General features: G+C 36.1%; 1 protein-coding gene across 1 annotated transcript in view; it reads left to right on the top strand.

Annotated features, from left to right (window-relative positions):
• Positions 1 to 26,777, top strand: part of E23 (ABC transporter G family member E23) — a 138,178-nt gene that overhangs the window by 8,507 nt on the left and 102,894 nt on the right. The gene's annotated exons all lie outside the window — the stretch shown is intronic.

Genomic DNA, 26,777 nt, shown 5'->3' with positions numbered 1-26,777 from the left:
AGATTATTGACTTAAAATGACAAAAACTGTAAAGTTGGTATCACGTATTATCGCCTTTAATTTCGTTTATTTAATTGCTTAAAATTCAGCTAAATCGAAATTTTAAGATTAAAATACTGATTTTCTTATATCTTGTGTGCATTACATAAACTTTCAAAATTTACTTTAAATGTAAAAGATGGTTTTAAAGTCTAAGAGAAAGAATTGATGATTTTAAAATCTAGAATTAGATGTTCGTAAAATATTAAGTGTTATAGGCTCCAACTAATTGACTAAATTAATTTTTGATTCTCGAATTTATTAAATAACCTCATGGAAATATTAGGTTGAAATCAAAGTTCATAGCACTATGAATTTAAACATTTGTAACTTTGTAAAAAATAAAACAAAATTTAAATGGAAATAAAGGGTTAAAGCTTAAAATTTTTCGAAAGATTAATATATTTTTCGAGTTTCTAAGTGTGATAATTTTTTATACATATACAGAAAATTCCAAATTAGACAAAATGAGAAAATTTTCTTTTTACTTTGTGAGCCTGTCACGTACCCAAAAAAAAGCTTGCGAACATTTTTTTTGCTTTCTAATGTGAAAGCTTAAAGTGAAAGCTTTCCCTACAAATCGTTTTAAAAAAATATTCCTAACATTTTTTGTTATTGAGTTATTGCGAATTAAATAAAGGAGCATTTTGATTGCTTATAACTCTGATTAAGAAAGTTATCGTACTGCAATTAGAGAAACAAATTTTAAAGATTTTAAAATTTTGCTCTACCGAATGTTATAATCGCCAAATATTTTACAAAACTTTATATACATGATACAAATAAAGCGTTACGAACTTTTGTTCCAAGCTAATATATAATATAGTATATCTGGGACACTTGGTATTGCGCATAAGAAAGATACGGTAAGCTCCGAATTTAAGTGACATAGTTTTACGCGAATTTAAATATAGGCGAGCGATAGATATTGTCTCTAGGCAACGAGAGAGATTCCGGATAATAACTTTAACCGAACGTAACTACGTGTACGCACTTAGTGTTCTTTTATACATTCTTATAGTTCATATTTTTTCAAAACAAATTAAAAACACATCTTTCGACTACAAAATAGTCAGCTTCCTTTACTTCGTATTCATATAAAATTGCATTAATTATCTAATATCTCCCCGATATAAAAATATATGAGTATTAGTCGTAAATATGTCACGTAATTGTTTAATATCTGACAGATTGGAGCACAAAATAGCAGTGTATAAGTTTTTAAGTGTAATCAAAAGAAGTGTAATTCAATCGCTTGAAAATTTATATTACTGAAACGTGAATATGTCACGAATCGAATTAAAGTTAATTGATCTAAAACCTAATTAAAGACCACATTTAAATTCGAAAATCAAATAGCTGATTTTTTTTTTAAATAAAGATTCCGAATAAGTATTTAAAGAAATACGCAAGTATGAATTGTTTATACGTAAAGAAACTAAGAGCTCGCCGCGAGCGCGTGAAATAGCGTTTTTTTCTACAATTAAAAGTCTCGACGTGCTGAAAAAGCAGGTTTATCGCTCGGTGTACAGGATAACCCATGCACTTTGAGCGTACAGTTATCGGTTCGCGGGACGACCGTCGGTTTGGTTTTCTATTAAGCGGTTTCTTTTTCCGTCGTGCGAATGCTACTCCTCGCATAAGGGAGTAGGTATCTCACAAGAGGCGTTCGGTTATGCGAATACGCGCGACGCGTATTCAAGCGGCGTGTTTGCGCGGTGTGTCGAGATCAGGAGATTTATGCCGGAACTAATCGATTCGCCACGCTATTATGAGCTTTATGATTTTTACGAGAAAAGTGTGCTGGCCGCGCTACACCTCGCGTACCTTCGTCTTTTCCTCTCCTTTTCTCTCTCGCTCCGTTTCCTCGCTCTTTCCATTGATACGATTTCGTTGCTGTTACTTGCGTGTTAACTGATAACGGAGTAACTGGCGGGACTTATCGCGGCTGCGTTCCTACAGATCAATGACACGCCCGTGTATAAATAATACGTCTCACGATTCCTACAGATATCATAAAATTTGACTCGATGAATCTCCCGCAAAATGCACAAATCGTGAGATAATGTGCACGCTATCTAAAAAATACTTTAGCCCCATTCCGCGCATCATTCGGAGATATTTTTATATCGGGGTAAAAACTCGTGCGACTGTTGTTACATCCGCATTTCGGACATGTTCGCAGACACAAAGCGCTTAATCCTTTCTATAGCGATGAATTTTATAGCTTTCGTTTGTAAATAAACTTCGTAAACGATAAAATAAAACGTACGAAAGCTACTAGACGATTGTCACAATAATATTCGATTATTCATGCATACGTTTGAATGGTTACTGTATTTATTACATTTATGTATTCACGCGTCTTTTTCTCGTTTCCAAAGAAATTGATATCGGATCGAGGGGGGGGAAAAAAAAACAGATTTCGAAGTACAATGAGGATCTTCCTTTTTCTTTCTATTTTTTCACGAGAGGTTCCGCGGCGCTGCTTCGCATCGTCGTCGGCGAAAATTATGTCGCGGAGCGAAAATAGGGAGACCGTTCCTTAGCGCGACGCATGCGAGCGGCGCGCTCTTATTTACTTGTAACCTAGAAACGCTCGATCGAAAGAAAAATCGGTAGTTTCTCCCGTGGAGAAAAATCGAGTCTTCCGCCTGGAGATGAAACCGTTCCAGTTTCCCATGCGTGACCCACTGGCTAGGGTGCACTCTCGTGCGCCTCTCTCGCGATACCGCTCTCTATGCAATCGCAATCGCATTCGCCGCCTCTCAAACCGGCAGAGATCCCTTCCTTCCCCTCTCTCTTCCTCTCGCCCGAGAGACGGGCGTTTTCTTATTCCTCTCGTGCCGATTTTCTAATCTCGGCCTATTAGCGCGGTACTCTCGAGTGTTTCTTATATGCCGACGTGATTCCTTCTGGGTCGAGATGCTTCGCATTAAAACAAAATTGTAAGATCGGCACTCTGGAAACCCCTTCCTCGCGACATGAATCATGTGTATCATTATCGTAAAGTCGTAAATGACTGCCGTATACGCAAATGGGAATATTTGATGATATTTCAACGTTTGATATGTGTGTGATTACTAATTTTCGCTTAGCCATTCTTTTTGCAAATATAAAATCTACGTTGTTTGGTATTGAAAGAACAATGGCAACTCAGTTCCTGTCCTATTTAAAGTTTACTTATTGCTTCTTCTTTGTGATTAAGTTACAAGACTTAAGGCCGTTGCGAATTATATGAAATGCTTAAGGTCACCCTTCGTGGTGGATTGGAAATCCAAATAGGAATCTTAAAAAAAAAAAGAAGAAGAACTTCCATGCATGTCAAAATGAAATCAATCCATTTCTCTAGTTATTTTCGAAGCAAATAACGTCCATATTGATGTATGCATTTAATAAATAATAAACTAAATTTGAGCCAAATTTATTTATTTATTTTTTTTTAGTTAAATTATTTAACTTATTGTTTTAGTTGAATTAACTGAATAGAAACAGCTGTATAAATAATTAAAAATAATTGAAATTGGATATAATTTGATATTATAAATTTAACAGTATGTATTTGAAAAATCAAAAATGTATACCATATTGAAGTATTCAGATACAAATGTGTAAATACACTTGCGAGACCGCATAGAAAGCATTGCAAAGGTAAACTCGGGTAAAGTAAAAAAATATTGATAAAAACGAAGAGTGCATTGAGAAAGACGGAAAGTATGCAACGATTTAAGATAGTATAACAGTGAATATTTCAAGTATTACGTTTATATGTTGAATAAACTCGAAGTAAAAGACTATGTACGAAAGACTTTTAGGAGGCTAGGTAAAAGAGTTTTTCTTTTTTATATATATTTATGGCAGACTCACACACACACACACACACTTATTTCTCTTCGTGAAGTAATCGAGCTCGCATGTTGCGGTTTGCGCGAGAGCGAGAAATTCGCATAGCCACTTCGAAATCTACGGCGTTTCGCCGCAGCAGCAGACGTAGCACCGCCATAAAAGTCTCCCGATAAGTGGATTTCTCCCGATGTTGTTTTTACAATGTTGCATTCAAAACACGATCTCCTTTCTTTCTATTCATGGAGATGATCATTGATCTGCTCTGTTCGAAAGGAGGAAAGAACTTTTCCGTGTAGATGCCTTCTACTCCCGTAGATGACATCTCGCAAATTGTTTCAGGTGATCAATAATTTAATTTAATCAATAATTTATATTAGGTGTTGGAATTAATTCGTAGCGTTTTTAATGAAAGAATGTTATTTATTTCACATGAGCATTAAAAAATACATTAATGAAAGTACTTCCCATCACTTGTAAAACGCTACGAATTAATTCCAACACCTAATATATACTAAAGAAAACGGTGTTAAATATTCCATGCGATTTTCAAGAAAATCTGACACATGGATAATTGAACAAGATAAAATTTTTGTGAATGCAAACACTTTGAAAGTAAAAATATTTAGAATGAATATTATATTTAGGTATGTATATCTTTCGTATACATGAGATCAATATAATGCTATAAAAGTGGCTAAAATTTGAAGATCATTGATGAAAATACAAAGAAATAAAATTTGTGATGCGCGCGAAACAAATCTTATTACGTCGCTAACATAAATATTATGTCTACGGTTGCCAACATGCGTCATGCATTAATATTAACTCGTGTCTATCCCATAAATGATGTAGCATTCGCGATTTGCAACGAATATCGATATTCGCGATCTCGATCAATAAATCGTACTGGAAGAAAGCTGAATATAAATCCTTTATAATATGTTAGGTATAATTTCTTACGATGTTATGATGTTATTTGAGTTCTTCAAAAGTTTATTTAAATATTGAATTAATGTGAATTAATAAGCACAAGATAAATTCTTTCTATTATATTAAAAATGTATTTGTTATACTTCAGAGGGTACCCTTTGGCACCCCTGAAGAAGATTACCCGTGAAAGTCCGAAAAGTATTATCTGTTATATTTATTTCTTCTTATTTATTATATATTGATTTTTTATTACACCATTTCTTATTATTTATTTTATTTATTTTTTTAATCTTTTGTCAATTTTTGAAATCTCATGACTTGTGCAATAATTATTAATATTTTGATAGTTGCTCTTCTGATTGTTAGTATCTATAAAAATATTATATAATTACGTACTTTTAACACGTATAAAAATTTTTGTATAAATAAATAGGTGCCTTTTATTCAAATACAAAAATTTATTATTATACATAAATCGCAATAATATTCCTTAAAATTTTAATGCGACTGTAGACTATTTTATTTCGATTTTATTTCGATATTTTCGATTAAAAAGTTTTCGTTTTCTTGGAAAAGGATGACGGCAAACGCGCAAGTAACGTAAGCCAGTTATCGGGTTCGTAGTGTCTTGGCACACTGAGGAGACGGGTTCACTCCTGCGTAAAGAACAATGAGAGTATTTTGCTTAAGTGCAGAAGTGGAACGAAAAAAAGGAAGGAGGAAAAAAGGGAAACGGCCTACTATATCTCACCGTCACCGTGCATGACGGTAAGATGAAATCGAGGACGGTGCAGGTCGCGTCATTAAGCAGATTGAATATTACCCTATATTCGGTAGAGATGCAATCAATAGACTAGAAAAATGCGCTATTCGCCTTCGCAGCTACGTGTCCTTGAATGACCTATCAGCTTCGTGTGCAATTTTCCGCGGAATGATGACGCGTATATACGTGCTCTACCGTGTCGCGTTCCGTTGTCAAGAAACCGTGACCTCTCTTGTAATGATCATTATTCTCTTGTAATCATCGTGTCGAAAAAACAATTGCAGATTTCGTTGAGTAAGAAGTAACCTGACTTGCAACGGACGACATTTTTATCCTGAATCATTTACAACAGAGCGCTATTTTCTTTACTCTTCTATCCTGTTACGTTTTTTTTATATTTTTTTCTATTATATTTTTTAACTTTTTTTCCGTGATGTTTTTTTTTTTAATAAAAAATCGTTTTAATTTGCACTGATAGTATCAGCCATTTTTCATGTCATGGTTTTTGAGCACTTCAAATTAAAATTGTGAGCTAAATTTTCAATCTTATTATTGGTTTGTGATTCACATAAATTGTGCAGGATTTTTCAATTGTCATTTGTAAAAGATTTCTTGTGCGTCACATGTGTTTAGTCACCATGTCAAGAGCGCTGCATATATGATGTTTTATGTTTATTCTATTATATTTAGGACTGACTTTCAAATTCATTTATTATTAATAATAACAAAAATAATAAAAATTATCGATTCCAAACATTTTTTTACTATTACGGTAGAAACACTGCAAGTGTCATATGTAAAAGCTATGTATTTTTATTATCAAGTATAAATGGCGTTCATGACATTCTTTAACTTTTAGATAGGTACCGAGTACTTTCCATTTAGTGATACAAGTCGACACTAGCATCATTCTATCTTTCATAGCATTCAGTGAGTAACGAACAGAGCTTTCTAGCGAATTAGGCACAAATCGATACAAGAGTCATTCTGTCTTGTTTTTTACTGATTATTGAACAAGAGTAGGATGACTCTTGTGTCAATTTATGTCTCTTGCTGGAAAGCTCCCATAGATAGTTGTGTGTATTATCAAATAGAATGCACTTACTGATACCATAGATTTGTTGTTTATTCCTGCACTAGATTATACGAGAATTGTTTGTTTCTCGTTTTTCACCAAATATCAAATATGTGTCTATTTTACTTTAAGTGTACATTAGTTAACATGAGCGTAGCCAGGAATTTGTTTAGATGAGCTCAAATTAAAGTTAAGACTTTTGAACTCGGAGAGAGAAGGGTGAGAATAATCCGAGTGGTGACTAGACTATTGGACTTATTTTGTTTTATATTATTTTTAATTAATTGTTAGGAAATAAATTACAAAATCACATATCTAATTTTTCTTTATTTTTCTCTTAAAGTTGTAAACTGATTCTTTAAACTGGAAAAACTTAAATTTATAACACTACCCGAGAATCTAGGATTCTCAGAAAAATTTTCTTTAACATTTACCTTCAATTCTTTTTTATTTTCCAAAATTAATTTCTTCTAAAGACTCATTAAGCATAATCCGTAAATGTGTAATTTTTTTATAATTATTTTTTAAGATTTCGGGGGAATCACGGCTCCTCCTGCCTCGGCTACGCTCATGCTACTTAAGCTAAAAGAAAACAGACTTCGTGTTGTCGTCAAGGCAGAAGATATCGACGATAAAAAGTATAAGTGCACCGATATATCGAGATTAAAATATTAGAAACATTTTGTATCGGGAACAAAGTGTCCGATATGAAATCAGTGTTGAGTATCCCTAATCCGCTGCGTACAGCATAGACCTTAACGTGCTTATATCGCTTCAGCATGAGGTGTTGCGCCCCGCACTGCACCGCGTCGCGTCGCGTCGCGTCGCATCGCGTCGCATCGCATCGCATCGCATCGCATCGCATCGCGTCGCACGAAGGACGAATCTGCCAGGCAGTCGGCGGGCGAGGCGAACGCATGAACTACGAGGAATGCGAATGGCTTGATCAAGCCCGTTTAAAACGAAGCGCTCCCCTCGTCGCGAGCTGACGTTGCTGACCTGCCTCACGCGACTCGCTCTACTGTATGTCTCGTTCTGGGTATACTCGTTCTTCCGTAGAAAGGCAGCGGGCACGAGCGTTCCCTTCCTAAATCGGCTGCTCCTAGAGGGAGATAGAGAAAGAGACAGCTGGACTGGGAAGAGGGAGGGGAGCGGGGAGAATAAGGATGGTATCAAGGTCGACTTTCGGATGATGAATAAGGCGGTGATTTTAGTGCATTAGGCAATTAAAGGAAGTGACAAGTTGCAATTGTTATTCACATTTAATTCCTCCTAAATAAACGATTTCAATCGAGGGATTCTATAATTGCAAACGGTTTGAACCAGTTTTCTGAGAATTTGATTATCTCGATCGAACACAAGATTAAATTTTTATAAAGATTAATAAAAGAACTATTCTTGCACAAGTTATTTACGTATTTATGACTAGGTTGTGCATTATACATATTTATACATTTTTTATGAGCGCATAAATAAAAAATTGAATGATTGAAGTGTACGATTTAATTTAATTTTTTTATTTATGATCAGAGAATGAAAAAACGTATATTAAACTCTCATTAATATATATTCTGTTTATACTAGATTCTTCAATATTATATTAGCTGCCGAAGGTTTCATTAAAAAATACAGTACTTTCTAACAAATAACAATATTATTTCTTCTTGTAATAACAATTGACTCGATTAGTCGAATCCATTGTTGCCCCTTTTTCGCACTATTAAAACTATAGTGTGAAATTTAACCTAATGTGAGTCGCCACTGTTCTTACTAAATATATCGTTATTTTTTACTAAAATAATAATAATTAAATTTGATACTATATAGTATCAAATTAACACTGTATAGTCACTTGAAAAAAAGAAAAGAACAAGGAATTTCTATATCCTTTGACCTTTTATGTGAACAATTTTAAAAAGGTAAATACTTCTTCAAATGAGATTCATATTAAGTGAACAGTGAAACAAAAATGTTCGATCGAAGGTGATTGGCATCTTATAGTGTAGAAAGCAATGTGCAAAGAACTGCTTATTTAAAGCAGAGTTATAAATTTTCTTAAATATCTGTCCCCAAATAAAAAGGAATCCATAGATATATATCTATCCACTGATATATGAAGACCTACAGGTTTAACGCCAGATTCGAACGGTGCTGGTGATCAAAGATCTCTTAATCTTCTGATAGAGCCATTTTCGGCTCCTTAAACGCGAAAAATCACGTATGTGGATGCAAGTAGGATTAAACTGGGATCTTACAGAGTCATTACACCCAGGCAAGCCATTCGACGCTTTTTACATTCTACTTTTCTCTGTAACTCTCGCATCTATTGTATGTATATATATAACAAATCTCTCTCTCTCTCTCTCTCTCACAGATATATAGAAAATACAAAACAAATTTACATGTGCCCTATATAATACTTAATTATTTCTAGTAGATATATAAAACAAGCTCTAACGGCATGACATTGCATGTTTATCATAGCGACTGTGAATTCGTTCTTCTGTGTTCGAAGATTATTATCATTTTCACAAAAATTATGGAACGTACAAAAAGTGCAAACCTTAAAAAAACGTGCAAAAAACAAATCTCTGTATCGCGTATCCTTGACATATCTATATCTCTCTCTCTCTCTCTTGACAATGTATATAAGAATGAATGCAGACCATACAAACTGTGTCCGTTATCGAGAACTATCTGCGATGAGCGCGATAAGGAGAATAGCCGTTTTGACCTTGCCTGCGGAGCACACGAATGTCTGAGGTCGACTCCGAGAGGAATGCAAATGTGCCACGGTTTAAGACAAGCCGCATGACCCCATGCAGTACGAAGTGGAGCGGGAGGCGAGTTGGTGGTGGCCGGAGGTGGCCGGAGGTTGCCTCTTCTGCCCGATGTGCTGCTTCTTATTTGGAGGGACGTCCGAGTGCGGTCGTGGTACGAATTTATGGTTAATAATTCGTCCCCGGTGGGGTCACGCGAATAATAGGGTGTATACCCTACCCACGTATACACTCGCTGCATCACGAAATCGCATCGCTTGCGAGGTTGTACGCTATAATGTGAGAAATTCCAATGAGATTCATTATGCCGCTGCGCCGGTATTTAGACGCAATACTTCACCTTGACGTGCGTAACGAGAAAGATGGTGAAACACTTCTGTTTTTTTTTCTTTTCTTTATTTTTTTTCTTAGAATTGAGAACAGCATCGTAGGTAGTAGCTTCAACTGCGAACCGCGTATTTTCCATTAACTTAGCTTTTGTTTTCTTTCTTATGTAAAGTACAGAAACCCACGTGAGGTAACCACGAAGAAAGAAGAAATATACATATATTCAAATTTTTTAAGGAAAATAAGTTGCATTATTAAACGCGATTATTTTAGAATAATTACGAGGAATTATGAGGAAGAGATTTTTTTATTACAACTAAAATATATAAAAATAATATAAATTAAAGAGAACAGCTTTTTACCCATAATAGAATTAATTAATAATAAATTATGTATTATTATTGCGAATTTCTCCGCATGGACCAAACAACTATATTAAATCAATCTGTACTTATAAAAGTCGCGATAATACGCTCGTGATACATCTTTATCTATTCTATTTGTAAATGCAGTCCCGTTCTCGAAGACTTTGCTCCGAGAGTGTCTCCACAAAAAGGAATTTAAATCAGTTCTTCTGCTTCGAGAAATACGAGATGCCAGGGATAACCTAGCGAGCGTAACGCTGACCTACCTCACGCGAGGAACGGCTCTCAGAGGCTCGCTTATTATCTATCGCGTTGTAACACGAGCGACATATCCTCTTCCATTTTGTGTTTGCAAAAAACGAGAGAAAGAGAGAGAGAGAGAGAGAGAGAGAGAGAGAGAGAGAGAGAGAGAGAGGGAGAGAGAGAGCCAAGGACGTTTCGTATGAACTGAACGACGGGGCCGGAAATCACGTTCCCGACTGTTAAACACGAGAGTGCAGCCTGTAAGCCGAATTGAAAGGAGCACCGCTGTTATGTACTTTAGATTTAGTGGCCAATTTTACCGGGCATACTCATTACCGATCATGTGCCGCGATTACGGTTACGGCAAGGGACATATTTGGCAGCCGGCATTGGGTGAATAACAAAGGCGGCTTGTTGCAATGAATTTACAGATGCAGCGTGTTTGCTTGTTTTCCTAACAAGGGAACTGCAAAATATATAATAGTAATATTTAGCATGAAATAAAATATTTTTATCTCATGAAATTCTAATCAGGAAAGTTTAAAACAAAATATGTTGTGTATAAGAATATTTGAAAATAGAATATTATATGAAATATTTTTATATAATAACAAAATTTAATGGATATATATATATAATGTATATATATGTATGTATATATGTATGTATATATGTATGTATATATGTATATATATATATATATATATAAAAGAGGAAAGAGAGGGAAAGAGAGAGAAAGAATAGTGTGTATATGTGTGTTTTTTACAACACATATGAAAAAATATGGGGAAGAGATAACGATTAGTCACCTATTCACTTGTATATCTATACATGCGTCCACACCGTAAACAAATATACATTACGTACAAGGTGTAACAGAAATATTTTTTTTCAGTTTCATGAAATCTTTAACCAACGATTTGTTACATTTTTTTTACATAAAATTAATTGCACCTCCTTATTTCACAACCTAATTTTCAATTAAACTGTAATTTAAAACTATATATATATTAGGTGTTGGAATTAATTCGTAGCGTTTTACATGTGATGGGAAGTACTTTCATTAATGTATTTTTTAATGCTCATGTGAAATAAATAACATTCTTTCATTAAAAAACGCTACGAATTAATTCCAACACCTAATATATATATATATATATATATATATATATATATTGAAGTTTAATTCTTGATCGCTTATAACAGTTTGTAACAGAAGTTTGTCAAAGTTTATCAAGTTTATCATGTTTTTATCAAGAGAAAATTATTTTAAGTTAAGATCTTTTTTAACACCTAAAAAAATAATGTTATTATTTTTAGGCTGAAAAAAATAACGGGATAACTCTCCGCAACACTCTATATCTATATTATACGGTTGCGAACGCGTTGCAGTGGCTCCTTTGTTATCGCTCTTGTTGCCGTCCCAGTTTCTTCGCTCCGATACACGCAACGCGTTTCAATACGAAGTACAACACAATGCTATTTGCTTTGAGTCTCTCCTTGCTGAAACAATGGTACGATTTGTGCCTTTGCATCGTCGTTGTTAAACAGATTAAACCGACTTTGAGGTTTGCAGAGTGTGAATGTTCGCCACCACTCTATGGTATGACAACACGCAGTCGATCTTTATAAAGCTGGTAGTTTAATGTTTAACGATTTAAAGACTTAAACATTAATGTCCTCAATTTGAAATTTTATTTTATTTTTATATCAATTAATTCATATATAAAATCGTCTCCTTTTCTTCCCTTTTCCTTCTCTCTTTCCCCTCTCCTTTTGCTCTCTCTCATTTCTTTTTTTCATTTTTTTTTTGTAACTGATTTCCTTTAATTTTATACTCATCACATCTTGTATTCTATTTTCTTATTTCATTTCATTGTTGCTGAATTAATTATTTTCCTTTGTAACTGATTTTCTTTAATTTTTCATCAATTTTCTCTACTCTCTGCGTTATCTTCGCTTTGATTTGTTTGTTCTTCGAGGGCACACCTCTAGAACAATAATAAATTATCCGTCCAATTTATCTCTGCGTCTATAGCGTTAAGATTGCAGTTCTTTCAGATGGGAGACAGTTGACTAGTTCACCCTTGTCGGTATCTGCTCTTGCGCGCCGGAGACCGCTCGTACAGAAATAGCCTTAGAGCCCGACGACGACGCACGCCGAGACGCATATTATGCAGCGGTACTGCCGAGCTGCCGCTCTCGAGAATGCGATTATTTTCTCGCGATCGTTGATAGCCGTGCGCAACCTCCTCCTCTGCGTCTGCGACGGAAGATCAAACACTTTGCCCGTTGCGTTCGTCGTTGAGCCGAAAGCAAAGAGGGGTGTGCAATTACTGTTCCTCTGATCTCTCGACAGAAGAGAGAGAAAGGGGGGGAGGGGGGTTTAGTTGAATTCAGATTATTATGGTTAAATTCAGAACGTAGCTATGATCGTTTTAACAGTGAATAAAATCGGTGTGATTTGAAGAAATATAAGGGATGTAAAATAATCTAATTCAAAACGATGTAATGTTAAATGATAAACACTGAAAGATTGCAATCTTAATTTATTTTGGTGTGTAGTCGCGCATTTCTTGACATTTGATATAAAATTTTCAATATGTATTTTTTTTTTTTTTTCGATACGAACGATTTTAAAAAATTGATATCTTACTTTACTAAAGATGAATATATGTACATTAACGTTTACGTACCATAATATTTGTAATGACCAGAAATTTCGTGTTATAAAATGATAGTTTCAAAAACAATATTTCAAATATTATCTCGGAGAAAGAAACCTTCATGAAAATCAAAACGGCGCGCGAGAATTATCGGATGTCGTTAAGTTTCAATCATCATTTTTTAATGCGTCCGTGTTAAAGATATGAGAGGAACTTTCGATTTGGAATTCCGAGGTTGGGATACGTCTCTGTGTGGCACGGTGTTCACCGACCAGTTCTTAAAAAGCTGTCCAGCTGGAGGCAATAAACATTCTTGCTGACACGATTATTGCAGCCGCGCCGACAGAATCTATTAAAAGTCGTGTCGATGATGCACGTTGTAGGCGCACTGATCGTAAAACTTTTGTTTACGAGGGCAAAGATACGATCGGTCGCAAACTCATTAGACTCCACGTCTGTTCTTAAGGCGATGTATATGATGCATTCCGTAAAAGACAAATCTATTTTTCTCCGATAAATCTACTGCCAACCGGCAAAAAAAGTAATTAAGGAATATTCGACCAAAAGGACACAATTTTCTATTGACACTTCCTAAAGCCACACCATTCAGATGGCGTATAACGAAGAATTTTCTACCAACAAACATTATTAATTATACTATCGCATTTTGTACCACTTATGTACACATAATGAATTCTAAATAAGTGATCGCTATTTGTAACGTTAAATTATTAAAAGTGAACCAATTTAAATTACAATCCAATTGAGAAGAGATCAAAAAGTTATCCTATAAATACTATTTGCAGGGAAATATCGATTAGCGGTTGTGTAAAGTATTTCGTGTGCTCATTTCAGTAATGAAACATGAACAATTTAATTTGCAAATTATTAAAAATAAAAGTAAAAGCGTAATAGATTCTTGATTTATTTGACTTAATCACTTTCAAGTAAAAAAATTATAAAATAAAACAAATTTATAAATTTTCCAATCAATTTTTCCTGAAAAGACAAATCCTTCGAATAACTGAATATGACTGAAAAATAAGGTAGAAATATTTATACTTATAAATTTATTTTACATTTTAATCTAGACGTTATTTTATCAATATGCTAAATTCGAACAAAGTGTCTTCTGTCGCGTAGATTATTCAACGATCATCATGTTTGCGGTCTTGAGAGATCCTCGTCATCTCGGCGAGTCTGACGTTGAAGAGCGAGGGTGAGGTCGAAAGTAGGGGAGGCGAAGGGATGAAGAAATGATAGAATTTAATGTCGACGGCGCGCCGTTTGATAAGATGGGCAATATATGTACAATCATGGTGGGTCATCGAGTCGTTACTACCGCGTCGCACTGACCTTTAAGCACGGGGGTCAATTCTGACTATGTTGCTTCGTCCATGTCACGTACTTACGGTGGTGATTTTCTCATGATGCGCCGTAATTGACGCGCCTACCTCAATTTCGTCACACTTTCGCCGGATGCGATTTTCGTGGCGTGTCTCGCGATATGTGTTCGTTGAAGGCGGGGGATTGAGGATCGGCGTAATTTCAATGTAATTTTAGGACTTCGTGCTGGCTATATAGTACGATGAAACGTACAAACGCGATTTCTCTATACATATATATTTTTAGTTCCATATTCTTTCGTGCGACGATCGAAGCCGAGCGTAATTTTGGTTCGAGTTCAGATTCGGCACTACAGAAAGTGATATTTTAAATTAACTCGTGACCTCGAAAAAATTACATTAGCTTTTGAGATAAAAGCTTTAGAAATAAGAGCACTGTTTCTTCAGATATGTACATACACACACACACACGTACAAACATTCTTTTATTTGCGTTATATTTACTGTCATATCGTTCATTTGCCACAACGATATAACTCAAGACTTATTTTTAAGTTACTTCTAAAAAAGGAAGAGAAATATAAAGAAAAATATTTTTTTTATTTCTGTATAATCAGTTATTATTAAATTTTAATATTACAAAATCTTGATTCAATACGTTTAAATTCATTTTCTGGAAAATGAATTTTGTTTTTTTAATAATGTCATCCGTAGAGCGAAATGAGCGATATGTACCTATATATTATCATTTTCCGAATTCAGTTTCTTAATTTTATCAAGAATTTTAATTAAATCAGGTTTAATCGATGTAACGATCAGACTCACATCCAAGCGTCGTTCTTGAAATCGTTCCGAATTTCTCTTCTTATGAAAACGGGATCGGTTCAGGCATGTGATATTACTTGCCAGCAGGTGTAATCGAATCGTACCGATGTACCGGATGTAGAGAACGATGCTGAATTGCGTTTGGTACATTGTACCCGCATCGTTTGCAAATGCGACCAAGTCTTGGACGTTTACACATGTTCGCATTTGCTCGTCTCGCACACTTGTATATGCACGCACACTCCGTCAACTCCGTGGCGCGAGTTGGAGCGTGTATACACAAAAGGCGCGCTGTGTGTCAACGCGTAGAGTGCGTATCTCGTAGGACTCTCACTCTCGGCGGTATCCGACATCCGCGCGTGTATGCGTGCGCTTGCCGCTTGCTTGCACCGTGCGCGTGTAAATGCAAGCAAACACTCGCTATGCATCGCATAGCGAGTCGCGTTCAGATCGCATCCTCCTGAGAATTCTTTCTTATCTATAGTTATCAGATGAAATCTATCGTAATACGGTGTAATTTATTAAGTATTTAATAGTAATTAAGTATTTAATCTACTAAGTATTTTATATATATATATATATATAATAGGAAACAAATATATAAAATGTGTAGATCGTGAAAATACGTGAAAACACGGAGATGTGTTAAAACAGATATGCTAAATTATGTGTGTCTCGAAAACACATTAAATAATCTAATCTTAAAGTATAAATTCTCAACTATGTTAAATTTCTCTTTCATTTATTTTTCTTTTCATCTATTTATTATCGTGAAATAATATTTGGTACATCTAACGATATTATTAGCAGCAAAGAAGCAATATAAAAATCTATTTTATAGTATAATGCTTAATTAAAATAAAATGTAAAAACGTATCGAAATAATTTCCACTCTTGTGAAACGGTTTATTAGTTGTCAGATGAAAACAACATAGCTTATAAATTTCATATTTCAATGTTATATATGCAGTCTTATTCACAATTATATCTTTAATCACTTAACAAATTTTGTAATTTGATTTTCTCTCAAATAATTTCAAAATTGTTTATCTCTATTTTATTTCTATCTTTTTCTGAGCATTAGAAAAAGATAAAGAATAAAAGAAACCTAGAGATTAAAATTAATCTACATTGGTAGAAATGTGGGCATTCAATAATGATTTTAAACTTTTAAAATCTGTTCTTCTTTTCATTATAACATAATTTTGTACCAGTTGGGCCAAACATAGCCATGTCTGTATGCAATTTAAGTATTATCGCCTAACGTAACGAGTCATCTGTAACACCAGCAATCCGCTCACATACCGATCGGTGCACTCTCTTTTCCTCTCGCGCTAGTCCATTAACGTCCAACGTTGTACAGTCCAATGCGTGCATCTGCGTCGTCCGCATTGCCGCTCGGGACCGTTGCGCTCGGTATTGCCGTCGGTGCGGGAAACGAAGAGAGAGAGAGAGAGAGAGAGAGAGAGAGAGAGAGAGAGAGAGGAGAGAGAGAGAGAGAGAGAGAGAGAGGGGAGAGAGAGAGAAAGAGAGAGAGAGAGAGAGAGAGAGAGAGAGACAAAGTGCAACCGCGAGAGTAGCGACGGAGGAGGGAACGTGTGGCGAAGAAAGAGCGGCAAAGAGGAAGAGGAGGAATCTATAGGTGGGAGAAAAGGAGGGAAGGAGGACAGAGGAAAGGACGAGAGGCAGGAAGAGACAGAACGAGATACGAAGTGTCGGATTGGTGACGAGGGGCGCGAGAGACGTGGTGACGATACTCGGTGTGAGAGCGCGTGTGCAAGAGAGAAAGAGAGAGAGGGAGAGAAAGAAGAGAGAGAGAGAGGAAAACCACGCGAATCGACCGGGGCGAGATAAAGCGAGACGGTGCGATCCGCGAGAGATCGTTGAACTCGGGCAGTGAGCGCAGGCAGTCTGTGCTCAATGCGCGGCTGCGTGAATGTGCGCGAACACGCGCGTGAGAGTGCGCATCGGTGCATCGATGTCCGCGCGATGCGGTATCGCGACCGAGAAGGTGCATGTAGTAGGGAAGAGCAGAAGGTGTGGGGAGAGGGATGAGAGGGAGGAGGTGATGCGATAGCGGGACGACGCGACGGGGGAGAGCGTCGAGAGAGGGAGAGTTGGAGCAGATGGAGAGGGAAGCATAAGGCCAGGCCAGTCAGTAACGATGTCATTAGTTTAGTCAGTCAGCGAGTCAACAACTATGGTCCTTCGCAGCCGTTTCAAGTGGGTCCTGCGGGTCTCTCTCTCTCTCTCTCTCTCTCCCCCCTCTCCCTCCCTCCCTCCCTCTCTCTCCTTCCCTCTCCTTACACCTCCCTTTTCTCCTACTTTTTACGGGCCCTTCGCGCGGTCTGCACTGGTCAACCTGGAGGCCTTCGGATGTCGTGGTTGGCTGGTTGACCCCATGCGTCGCGATTGCAGGAACACACGTTACCAAGCGATGACGATTCAAGTTCGACGATGAGTGCATCTCGCGATCGCTTTTCAGTCAAGCGATATGCTCCCGTTTTAATGGGTTTTTTTTGTTTATTTTTTATAGGATTGAATTTCCAAAGGATGCTGCTGAAAATATTATTCGTTGGAATATAAAATTTGGTACTAGAAAGATTATAACTATAATGCTAGCAGGATTACGTGCACTGGGCCGAAATTAATTTAAGTTTGAAATATTTATAATGTAATATGTATTCAACTGCAAACTTTTTTTTTTTCATTTTTTCGTTTGGAGGGGGAATGGAGATCCATGTAACGCTAACATGGAAACTCGAAATTAATTTTGTTAAATTGCAACATTGAATCTTGAATTTATCGAATTTGACTCTACTTAAGAGTTGAAATTTAAGACTGAATTAGATATGTTACTCAAGCTGTTTTACTTAAACACTGGAAATATAAAAGATTTTATGCGCCAAACTGCGCAGTTTAAACTTTAATTTTGTGTACACAAGATCCCAGGCATCAGACGTTTCATATACGCGCGTCAAGGTGATTACGTTATGAGCGGGCCTGTAAAAGGTGTACCTTTGTCACCGCAGCATTACGTTAACCGCCAATTAAAGCCATCGCGGTTAACCCTGCTGCGCAATTTCTTCATCGCACGCGTTTTCGCGAAGAATATATACGCTCTGTCGTAATAAGGATTATAGATAGCGTTTCTCTTACTCCACTGAGTATTCGCGTCGTGAAAAATCTCTCCAGCTAGACTGCATTCGTTAGGAACCACTTTATCTGGAAATGCACTTAATCGACTGATTGCGCGATGTCGTCGCAATAAGAAATCTTTGCGGCTTCCCGCCTAATTATAACGCATCTTCTACGTAAAATTCTTATTCATATTCGTATAATTGTGAATTTTTTTCGCCCCCTCTCGAGTGCCATAATTTAAATGTCGTACCATAATTTAATTGTACATTACACAATTTTATTGTACATTATCGTGAAATGATCTTAACCGTTGAACTTTGATTTTTCTGATTTTCATTATTTACCGTTTGGAAACGCAGCCTGGGTTGACACGTGGCGCTAGTTAATACGCAATTTTGTAACATGCACGAGACATTTGGTTGACCCGTTTTCTATTTTCGTCCTGAACTGCATTCAAATTTCATTATAACGAACAGAGAGCCAGATCCTCATTATAAGGAAATTCAAATTCTTTCTGCATTGATATACAGATTGTTATTAGATATTTTATTTATGTTCGATCAAGCGGAAGTGAACTTATAAACTGAATAAATAAATTTATTATGTAAAGATACATCTGAGTTTCTTTAGCGTAAAATTTCAATGGATTTGGATCCAATAAATCTTTGTTACATGTCTAATTTAAAAAAGTGATGATATCAAGAAAATATAAAATAACACAGATTTTGATTGCAAAAATATTTGAACGATCTTAAAAAAATTCGTATTTAATCTTTTTACTTATTTTTTGTGCTTGTTCCAAATTTATCTTATTGTCTTATGTGTGTTGTTTTTCCGTCTAAATAGATTAAAGGTTGAGATTGAATTTGACTAATCAAAGCAAAGTTTACTAAACCTATTAATTTCCTCTCTTTTGATTAGTTAATTCAATCTAAGTCTCTAATCTGATATGGGCTTTATCGAATTCATTTCATTGGTGTCATTTTATTTTCTTAAGACTGGATTGTTTCACTTTTCGGTAAACTTCATCTCACTCTCTTATTCTTTTATCGTCTTACTCTTTTATTCTTTTGTTTATCTAATAGATAAAATTACCACATAATTTATCTGAAAATGAAACAACCGGCCTAAGACCTTATCTAAGCAATTCCATAAAATTTCCTACAAATTACTCGCTACTTTTCATAATAATATTTCATAATATCAAAAAAAGTTTCTTCCCAGTATAATTGAATGTGTCGAGAAATGCGGGAGAGGACGTCTTTTCATCCCTCTGAATTCGTAGGAAGCCCCTCAAACAAAATCCTACGACGCGTGTCCGCGTGAAAGCGACTTGTCGTCGTCGTCGTCAACGCGTAGAATCGCATATCTCGACGAGTTCCGCAGCCGGCTGCATGCTGGAAATTTCCCAACGCATTTTCGCGGTTCTCTCGTGTCTGCCCGTCAACGATAATAACGAGGAGACGCACGAATCCCCGCGAGCGACGACACCGCGCATTGTGCAACGTTACGAGTTTGCTGCACCCGTCGTTGCACCCATCGCTATACCATCTTCGAGACCGTCAATTCCGCTATCGTCGTCGTCAACATCGTCGTCATCGTCGTTAGACGAGAGAACGTGCGCGCGTTCGTTTGTTCGCTCGCTCGCACGGTGGCGGCGATGCGACGCCTACGTGTATGTGTTTTATACGCGGGTCAATGACTCGGTCGAGTGCATAGTGCCGCGCACGCGCCGGTATATGCGTGCGTACATACACATACAAAAGTCGAGAAACGCGCGAGACGAACGCTGCGCAATGCGCGCGCGCGTATATGCACTCGCGACATATTAAATATGTTAATGCACGAGCGAGCTCCGATTCCGGTAGCGCGGCCAATATTCCATTGCTGCGCGTCGACCTGATACGGCGGTATCGCATTTTTGTCCTGGACCGGACTACGGTGTCTGCACCTGCGAAAAACCAGAGTCTCCAGGCGGACCGCGAGGCAACTCTCTTTGCACTACGTCTCGTACGCGTGTCTGTTTTATATGCGTTGCATTAGAACGCGATTACTAGACACGTAGTATACAGGGTGGATACTAAATATTGTATGAAGCATCTTCACGTAGTAAAGAACACGTTTATATAATTATAACACACGACGGTTGAATTTAACGTCAACTAGATGTAACTCTGCGTTTTAAGAATATTATTGAATATTATTGATTACTGCAGATGGCCAGATTGTGGCCGAAACGTTTAATGTTTTAATTAATGTAATAATAATTAAATATCACAAACTGTAACTTGTGCTGTGGTTTCTTATGCTGTTCTTTTTATACGTTTTAAAATTATAACCACGTTCGTTTCCACGATGTATTTGGATACTAAATACTCTAAAAGTTCTTGAGAGGTGATCTCTCGCACAAATTCAAGACGAAAACTTCACGTGACTATATCTATGTAGGGTGTCAAGGTTGAAGGAAAATTTTGTTTTTTTCCAAAAATTTTGAATATACCACTCGAATTATTTTGAAACTTTAAACAATACGAAGTTTATCTTTAACTTCGACCTGTATTTTTGAAACAGTTTCGGTCATATTGTCATAATGTTTTTGTTCTTGAATTTGTGAGGAATCTTCTTAAAATCTTTTAGAGTATTCGATATTCACCCTGTATACATATCTGTGTATAATTTCGGAGTTTCTATTTTAGAATTGCGTATTCGGCACTGTTTGTGTCTGGGGAAAAAATATCAGACTCTTTAAATACCGAGCTTAATTTCTCTTCTCTTTTTTTGCAAAGCACATTTGGAGAGAGAGAGAGAGAGAGAGAGAGAGATTTAGAAAATATTATTTTTTATTATTTATATAATTTTTTTAACTTAACTTTATTCACATACCACGCTTTTAAAAATAAAAAATATTTATATATTGTATTTGGATTTTTTTTTTTAATACGCACACTATAATAGTTATTAATATTTATAAGCTAATATTTGTATGATTTAGAATTTCTCAAATTATAGTTTCTTGAATCTTTCTTTAAATATGCTATCTCTTCAAATAAGCTATGTTTGGAAAAGCAGTTTAGAAACACACGATTCTTATATAATATACTATACATATACTATGTTAAAATATTATGATATAAAAGTGATAATATCAATAAAATGTTATTTCTAACGATATCAGTCGTTATGACCTCTGAAAGAAAGATAAAGTGCAGACAGATGTGATATTTTCTTTTCTCCGAGAAAGATTCCACTGTCCTCAAATACAATATACTCGTCAATTTATTATTTTTGACAGAAACTATCGCGTATAGTTTTAAATCAGTAACAATTTCCTGTAAAATAAGAATCTATCGCGTCACTTATCCTGCTTTCCTCTTCGATACTGAAGAGGCGATACGTATTGACATTGGAATTTACGATATCGTCGTTTGTGAGTACCGCGTATATTCACCTCTTATATCACGGCTCATTAAAGTAGTTAATTAGTTTAGTAGTGCACGCGTAATACAAGTGCGCTTGCTTGGCTTATTCTACCGAACCGTATCGCTAATCTTTCTCACGTCACGTATGAAGCTGGGAAACACTCTTATCGCAGGATTTGAAGTGCAATCAGATCGATCTTATCCGAGCGATCTTATTGAAATTCGATTTCTGTCTGTCTTATTAACGGCCTTTGTGTCACTCGAGATCAAAATACAAGTATAAACGTTGGGTTGATTACATGAATCTCTTCCGCATTGCACATTTTCGCGCTGTCCTGTACAGGCAACAACAACAACATGTTTGGTAAACTGAAACTTGTTCCTTTAAACATAATGTAGTCTGATAAATTAACGCGCCAAGCAGTTGATACTATATAGTGTAGACAACTGATAACACGAAAATGTCGTTTAAAAACAGTTTAATTCTAATATTTTTATAATAACAATAGAATGTAAAACTGATCGATTATTGATGAAGAACTTTCGATAAATCTTCAATTAAATCGTCCAACGTATAATTAAATGGTTATAATGCCTTTTTAGGAATATAGGTCTTATAACGGTACATATCTTTTTCGGAACACCTTGAGCAGATTAAATTCCAAACTATCTGTGACGCAATCGTGAAGCTAAAGATCGTTGTATACAAGGAATTAATAAACCATTCGTTAGGCCTGCGATTGTTGTAAGGGCATCTTACAATGCGTCTCGTGATAAACTCATCCAATTTGACGGCAAGTGTTTTGTAACATGTTCGGCGCCTAATGAATCTAACCGCTCGAATATACCGTGGAAGGTGAGTGACCTGCTCGAACGTATCGAGACAGACTTGTCGATCTAACAGTCACTGTGAAATTACTGTTAGACGTCCAAATAAGCTATGCAGAATTATGAAAAAATCCAAGTGAAAATCGTTATGAGTTAATAGATAACTATCTTGATTTTTTAAATTTTCATGGTACTGTTGTATTTTTATCATCTTATCGTCTAATATGTTTTAAATATACTTTTATAATAATTGTCCAATGCAAAAAAAAATGTTGAAACGAGGTAAAATGTGAATAATATAATCAAGTAATGACGTTTAATAATATAATAAGGAATATCCGAATATTGTTACACGTATATTAGTTCAAATTTCACGATTCAATTATTTATGTAAAATACGATTGTGTCGTAAATATATTTGGGTAATGTATTATGATAATTATTCCGTCTAACATCGAGGAGGTATTTTGGCAAGCAGATGAAGACGAAAAGAATTTAAGTGCTATATAAAAAACTTTCAGTTACGACGGGGGGGAGAGGGGGAGGGGGAGGGGGAAGGGCATTATACGATGCCAATAAAATATCAAACGAGACGAATGCTACGCAGCAACAGAGTCTATTATTAAAGTTCTCCGCATATAAGATTTATATGGTAAATAAATACAGAGAGAACGAATCATGTTGCTGCAGCTAGAGAGTATTTCTTCGGCGTTTAATGCATTTGAAGCTATTCAAACGAGCAGTAGCGTTGCAAAAGAAGGCGAAGGAATGGAAATCGATTCGTCGGGTAATGGAGAAACATATACGTAAGCTCCATGTCTCACGGTCGCATTTGTCATTTTGGCATCAGCAGGCGCGAGGGAATGTAAATCTTATCGGGAGATGTCTGGCTTCTAACGATCGTGAGCATTAGGAACGAAAACAGACGGTTCGACGACCTCTTGGAATATTTTGGAGTATGATCTCAGTGTATATGGGTCATATAATAAAATTCCTTCCGAACTCGTTAACACGGCGGACAATAATCTATCAGAAACAATACTGTAATTCTTCGACTTATCGCTTAATACGTACCGACTTCATGATCGATCGAATCGATGTCTATACTATAGGCGTATAGGCGCCAGCTAATATTTGTTCTATCGATACTACTGTAATATTAATAATAAGAATAAATGATAACGCCATTGTGTGATAATAGAAACGGAGTCCGATCAATGAACTTCACTCGATAAATTCCTAATCAATAGTTAGGGCAAGCGATATTTCGACATAGTTTTCAATGGTGTCTGTCTCATTCGAGTGTTGATACTAATTTCACTAAGTATCCGATACTATTTCACTAAGTAACTAATTAAATGAACGTTAACCGCATTGGCTCGCGACGCGGCGGTCAGTGACCCGTTATAGTTTAGACTAGCGGTGAGATATATTCTCTCCGGTTCAATAGTCACTAATGTTAGATAACGCAGATGTATATACTCCGTGCAGAAAGGAGATAAGAAACTACATATATTCGGAAATTTTTGTAAAATAAACTGATAGATGTCGCTTAGAAACTGAAGCATGTAGTAGACGTGAATAAATAGCAATGTTTATGGATAACAATAGAAATTATACATAACGATAGAACATAAGATCATTTGTATATATCAGGAAACGAAGATACGTGCATGTCTGCCGGAGAAATATATGAAGACATGATGGAGATGACTTCTGCGTAATTAGAATTTTAATTTCAATCGAAATAACTGAATTTCATAACGAAAGTTATTGTACTTGTTGTAACAGCCGATGTCGCACAAAGTTCTATTGGGAAGATGTGAGGTTCGCGCAGTTCGCGTCACCTTGCTTGTGCATAAAAATTCAAGCCGTCACGCGCATGTCTGCCGAAGAATCGATCGTGAAACGATGACGACACTCGTCATTGTCGGCTTCCAAAGATCGATGCATATTACGACTCATTAATTGCCGAAGGAGGGGAAGGATTGACGAAGTCGGCCATGTCATGGGCACCGTTCGCAAACCGAACGCTAACTGAACCTAGTGCGGCAGGTCAGTGACCTCGTTGTTGGTCCTCGTTGGAAACGCGAAAGCCCGTTCTCCTGTCTAATAGTCGCGCTGGGATGACTGTTAGTTACACGAATCCCGAGACAGCTCAAATCTAAGCGATCTAGGCAATCATTCTAAATCCTCGTCTGTACAAAGGCTTGACACGTTGAGCCAGGCTTTGTTGCGACGAAGTCTTCGTACGTGTCAAGATCTATGAACGAGATTTCCGTGCGTGCAACTTTGTATCAAATACATCAAAATATCTGTCCTCCTAAGGATGACGTTCTAAAGATCCTTCCGTTCTCAAAGATTCAAAACCGCAGACTTGAATCGACAATGTGAAAGGATCATCAAAATATCAGGAAGACAGATATTTTGGTGCATCTGTGACAAAATCATGCACACGAAAATCTCATTGATTATTCTAATATCATTTAATGTTGAAAATTATAATTCGAAGACTTGAATTTCAATGGTAGAGAAAATGAGGATAAAATTTGCGAGCTCTAAAATTTTGAAGTAGATCTTGATTTAACAAGAAATTTTATTCTAAGGCTTAATTACCTACTGGGATAAATACTTAATTGAAGTGATATCTATGACTAGTTCAAAATTTATCCATGTAGTTTTAGTTCATCTTCAAAACATCCTTTCATCTTTTTTTTTCATTCATTATAGAAGTTTATCGTCAAGTTATCTCTCTGAAGTAGCTAAAAATATAGAATTATTGATTTTGAGTCTATAGGAGAGTTGCTACATCTCGAAATCAACAATCAAATTCTTAATAATTATTTCCATTAACTTGATAATATTGATTCCTTTCGATGATGTGAATTTAAAAAATTATGTGCAAAATAATTGCACATCATTCTTATGGAAATAAACAAGTTAAAATTATTTTAAAAAAAACTTAGTTATTATTTTTTATTAATTAAATCAAAATCTAAGTGTCTCGTCTAAATATTCTGACTTCAAGAAAATTTGATAAAAAAGTTTCGCTCAGTATAATCTTGTGTTTACTGTCAATTCTTTTAAGCTTATACATCAGATAAATAAAATAAAAGAAATTATAATAACAAATAGAATGTGAAAACAGAGACAACTTTTTCGAAAGATTTTGTGCAAAAATTTATTTGTTAGATGTCTGAAAATTATACAAAAAACGAACTATAACTCTGATTTGTACAGCCTAACAGTTTGGAAATCTGATATCACTATTTACAAAAATCCAATTGTTCGTTGTTAACCAAAGGTCATATTGCAGAAGTGCAATATTGAATGAGATGACAATTTCGTATTGATAGAAAAAATTTGGAGTAATATTTGAAACGGAAATGTCACATGTATAAAACTCTCTCGGCATGAAAAGCTTCCTGGCTTGCGCGCACGTATGCGGCGACATCGATCGCGGAGCTACTTTCACCAAGGGTGAATGCCTTTCGACTTTATCCTCGCCTTCATCCGCCTTCGCGAGCCGCGGCGAAAAAAGAGAGGAAGGAAAGGTAGGAAGAAAGAGAGAGACACGATGAGAAGGAGCGCGAAGTACGTCATGTCTTGCTTCGTTCTCGAAGTCACTCGCACGATAACGGCGCCCCGGCGGAACCTGTTGCTCTTTACTGTTTCGCGGGTTCATGATCGTTGAACGACGCTCATTTTTCTACGTGACCGGACGCATTCGAGCCGCCAACAATAGTGCATTAACCGGCTGCCCCGATTGCAGGTCGTGTCTCGCGGAGGAAGGGAAGAACTATAAATTCGAGATATAACGCTCGATTGACGATTTCAGCGCCGATTCGATTACGACCGCTAATCCTAATGAATGACGTTCTCGATTATTGCGAGAATTACGAATAAACTGGATGGAAATCCAATCGTCCTGAATATTGTATTTCCAATAGCAGATTTACGCTTAACTTTATTCGATATCGATCGGCTTTATCTTTAATTAATTTTTCTGTTTTTCTGCACAATTGTTATCCCTGCAATTGTGCGAAAAATAAATGTGCCCTTTCGATATAACATTATCGATCGGAATTACAATTGATTTCATTGCGTTTTACATAAGGCATTATTGGTAAAATTTTTTATATAAAACTATACATATGTGTGTGTCAAATATCTTAATTTCTAAT

This window comes from Acromyrmex echinatior, chromosome 3, assembly GCF_024713525.1.
Source record: "Acromyrmex echinatior isolate Ae372 chromosome 3, ASM2471352v2, whole genome shotgun sequence".
NCBI lineage: Eukaryota > Metazoa > Arthropoda > Insecta > Hymenoptera > Formicidae > Acromyrmex > Acromyrmex echinatior.
Note: the sequence above shows the minus strand (reverse complement) of the source record. Positions and strands in the feature narration are given on the sequence as shown.